The sequence below is a fragment of the Dromaius novaehollandiae genome, chromosome 2 (genome assembly GCF_036370855.1).
Source record: "Dromaius novaehollandiae isolate bDroNov1 chromosome 2, bDroNov1.hap1, whole genome shotgun sequence".
Taxonomy (NCBI): Eukaryota; Metazoa; Chordata; class Aves; order Casuariiformes; family Dromaiidae; genus Dromaius; species Dromaius novaehollandiae.
In genome coordinates, this window is record NC_088099.1 from 148,690,390 (window position 1) to 148,694,894 (window position 4,505).

Genomic DNA, 4,505 nt, shown 5'->3' on the forward strand with positions numbered 1-4,505 from the left:
GCGGCGTCCCGGCCCCCGAGCGGTCTGGGCCGAGGCCACCGGCCGCCTCGCCTCGCCTGGGAGCTGCCGCTTAGTCATTTCCCGATACCTATTTATTTATTTGTTTATTTATTTCCCCTTCTTCCCCCAAACGAAGAGGCTCGGCAGCGCTGCCCGCTGGCGGCGGGTACTCGTGCGTGAGCGCCCCGGAAGGTTTTAGGTTTTAGTGCCGTGCCGGGAGGGGAGCGCACGGCGCCGGCAGCCCGGGCACCTCCGTGGGTGCAGCGGGGCCTCCCCGCCCCGCTCCGCCCGCTGAGCCTGGCGCCGGGGCGGGGGTTTCCCTCCCGGTGACGGCCGGGACCAGAGGGAGAGGCGGAGAAGCCGCATTTTCACCCTGTGGTGTTGTGCAACGTCTCAGGGCGTTTTAAGGCATGACACATTTTTTCCAGGTCTCTGTCTAGGTGCTGGCTTGTTTATTTTATATAGTTGTAAGTCTACACTGTCTTTTTCCAATTTTCTTAAATTTTGGAGGATATATATCCCAGGCTGCCACACTAGTAACGTTCTATTAGTCATATAAAAAAGTCTAGAGTTATTCTACATTCAGCTTTTGTTTTGTTCTGTATCCTTCAAATGCGCTAGGTCATTCCCCAGAGGAGTGATTTCTCTGTGTTGTGGCACACAAGGTTCAGGTGTCCCTTTGATGTATGTGCCCCTCTCTTTATCGAGCATGTGAGTACTGTTATTTGTTATGCTGCTTCAGCTCTGATATATAAGAAAGATTTTGTTACCTAGAAGAAAATAATGCGCAGCGGACACCAAGAGCAAGCACGTACTACGAAAACACTGTGTAAAGACACACTTGTGGTGTCTCCCACTAACAGCTTATGAGTGTCACTGTCCTAAAAATCGTAAGACACTGTACAGAAAGTTAATTGCACATCTTGCTGCCACGTGTTTTTGCTGATTTCATGTTTATTTATAATTTTAAATACACTTAAAAAAATTTGTGGTTTTAAAAAGTGGCAGTAATAGTGCCAAAAGTGTTACTGTAGTCTTCTGTTTAACTTATTTGTTTTGTTATAAAATGTAGAGTGTTTTTGTGACGTGGGGCTTTTATGTGTCTTGCACTGGTTTTGAAGAGCCTGTCCATGGCCACGGGCCAGTGGGTTTTGGATCGAGCTGAGTTGTGTGACATTGTTTTCATACAACAATGGGCCAGTTTCTGCTGCTGGGGTGGAGGCAGAACTGGCTTCATTTTCATCACAGCAAAGGAAAACAGGACGAGTAACAGGCACAAGTAGTTAGTTGCTGCTCTGGATGCTTAGGAATTACACCCGAGTTTGGAGACATGGGCTTACTATTAAGGTTGGAGAGGGAAGAGGAAGTCTGCACTTGATTTAAGCCCCATCACCGTAGCGCTGTGGTGGGCTGCATGTTTTGCTGACACACTGAATCAGAAGTTCCAGAAGAGATAAACTGGTGGCTTGGGATTCCCGAGACCCAGGGGCTAGAAAGGGAAAATTAGAATAAAATATTACTGCATCTGGAAACCCCCTTTTCTTCTTTAGTATTTTTAAGGGTATTCTGCCAGATAACTGCATAATTGAGGTTAAGCCAAGTCTGTGTACACACTCTAATGGCATACAGGAAAGCCATGTAGCAACACCTGTTGACTCTGTTTCCAACTGTAAATTGGTTCATAGCCTCATAGCTGAAAGACTTGTATTACACTCATAGTACATGTAGTTGCTTTTCTTTTTAATCAGTTTTAATTATTTTTTGAGAAAAACCCTTCAGAACTGTTTTTTCCATTACTACAAGACTTGTTTCAGCTATTTATCACATATAAAAATTCGAAACTTTAATGTTCTCAGACTTCCTGATTTTACTTAAAACCCCTTTGGTGTCTTTAAAGGTAAGCAGGATCCCTTTCTGTAACACACGCACAGCGACCTGCAAGAACAATCAGTAGCTGCTTTAAGGATAGTCAGGAGCTAAGTGGCAGAGTCTGGTTAGTTTCTACTTCAGTATAATGAGGAAGTGGAGAAGCACTTGCATGTTAAATGCCCCATATCTGTTAATGCAACAGTGATGCCACCGCAAACTTAATTCCTACAGGAAGTATAACTCTGTTATGGGTGAAGAGTATGTGGTGGACTTCCCAAATGCATGGATGTTACAAGAAGAGGAGGGTGATCAGATGGGATTTATGGGTCAGACTCTGCTAGAGATAGTGTCCAGTCAAGCTGCTTGTGCCTGTGCTAATTTGTGCATTCCTGTGCCATGTAGTTATTGGGGTACAGTGCTTTTCTAGAAGAAGCTTGAGCATATTTAAATCTCAGAGCATTCACATTTTCCACTTTTTTTGGAAAAGTTTTTTGGAAACTCGCTGAAGAGTTAAATCTGTAGGAAGTTAAAGCAGTGAGCAAGCAGACTTTCTGGTCAAATTAACTTGATTATTTATACCTGAATAATTCTGACATAAAGAAAGAATACAAATCAGAAAGTTGGAATCTAGGTCCCAGGGCTTGAGCACAAGGAACGGGGTGTTCAAGTAGATTTATTTTTCTCCCTGTTCCTGGGGCTGCCTGTCAGACCAAATCGGGACAGATTTGCTTCTTGTTGCAAAGGCCTTTAGCAAAACACAGGCCCATTAAACTGTGGTTTGAAAATGTGCGGTTGGCATTCGAGAAGAGGCATAGAATGCTAATAAAAACAACTGCTAATCTGATAATCACCTTTTAATGTTATTTATGCAATACTTCTTTTTTTGCCTAATTAAGTCTACGCTGTTTCTGACAAGGTGGCTGTCATGTTTGAATGAACAGGTGATGTAATCTGTAATTCACCATCTGTCTCATTGTGTCAGGTGATAAATGACCTGGTGCAACATGCTGTACCTTTCACATTGCTTGTTCTGCAATGGACATAATAATAAAAAAGTACTCCTTTGTACTAAAAGAGAAGGTTCAAGGTCCTTCAAGGTTGTAGGCAGGATACCTACTCATTTGGGCATCCTCAAGGCAAATCAGGCTTTTGAAAAACTAAAGCTTTTGTTAAATACTGTTTCCAAATGATGTTTGGACTATGTAGCAGATAAACAGCTGCCTTTTTGTTTCTTCTTTCAATTTTTCACTTGCTGATATCCTCTGTGAGGACTCCCTCACTGACCTTTTCATTCTTGCCGAGAAGTCTTTGGTCTGATTCTTCCCTTCACGTGGGAATTTTCTGAAGATCCACATAGATAATGAGATAAGTGGAGGTCCTGAGCAAGAACACATTTTTTGCGATGTTCCTTATGCCCTGATTGTTAGTAGAATGGATGAAAAAAAGCCTCTCGTGAATTTAAGAAGTATTTGGCAAAACCGATTTTAAAAGTTCAACAGTTATGTTGATGGGCTTAGTTTACAGCCTGTGAAATCCAGGAGTGCAGCTACTGTGTTTTTAGTGCATGTGGACTTGTAAAATGCTGTTCACACCTTGTATCTCTGTATAAAAGATCAACAAAAATGGTAATTAAAATTCCTTGTTTTCCAGACTGAGGTGAAATCTCTTTCCTGACATTCTTCTCTATGGACAACATAAGCCGGAAAGACCTGTTAGATTTCTGCTGTAAATATATTCATACAGAGGTTGAGAAGAGGGTACAAAATACAGATTTTATTTTTATTTTTTTGAGGAGTGTGCAGTTGTGGAACTAGTTGTTGCCATTTGGAATATATGCCTGAAATGCATGTTCCCCCATTTGTACAGATACATAAGTATGAATGTACAAACCACATGCATGTCTTTACTAATAAACTCATGTTTCTGAAGTAATTTGTCCCTCCATCCAGCAGAATTTTAGTACCTTCATTTTTATGGGTGTTTCACAAAATTTCAGTTGTGTTGTTTTTAAAATTCACCAGATTAACTGCCTTTCCACACGAGCACGGATAGGTGAACCTGTCATTTTTTTTTTTATCAAGGCAAGATGCTCTGATTTTAAAAAGCTATGGTTTTGTGATGTAATCTCTTAAACTCCTTTACTCCTACCCCAAGAACGATAATTTTTTTCCTAAATAAATCTAGGTCGTGTTTTCAAATACTTATTTTTCAATGCAATTTCTCCTTGTTTTCTGTTCTTTACAAAGAATATCTTTCTGGTTTGTACCCAGTTGCCAAAATATAATTTACAGTGACTGTATGGCTCAGGGCTGTCCTCTTTGTTTGTTTGTCTGTTGCATAGACTGTGGCTTGATAATGCTTAATGTAGTAGCAGGAGTTACACTGAAGAGCAGAGGAGACACTTGAATGATCCTCTTTGATCTCGACAGCCAGACAGACTATCAAGACTGGAGGGCTGTGTCAGATGCTTAGGCTATGACGGTGTTTTGGGACAAGCATTTCCTAGTTCTCAGTCTCAATATGTCACCTAGCTGTGACCTAACTGGAAAAAAGTTGGGAAGAGATCTACATGTTCATCATAGTCTCCCTCTTCACTTGCCTCCTCTTCCTGTGCTCTCGTTTCCATGCAAAGTGAT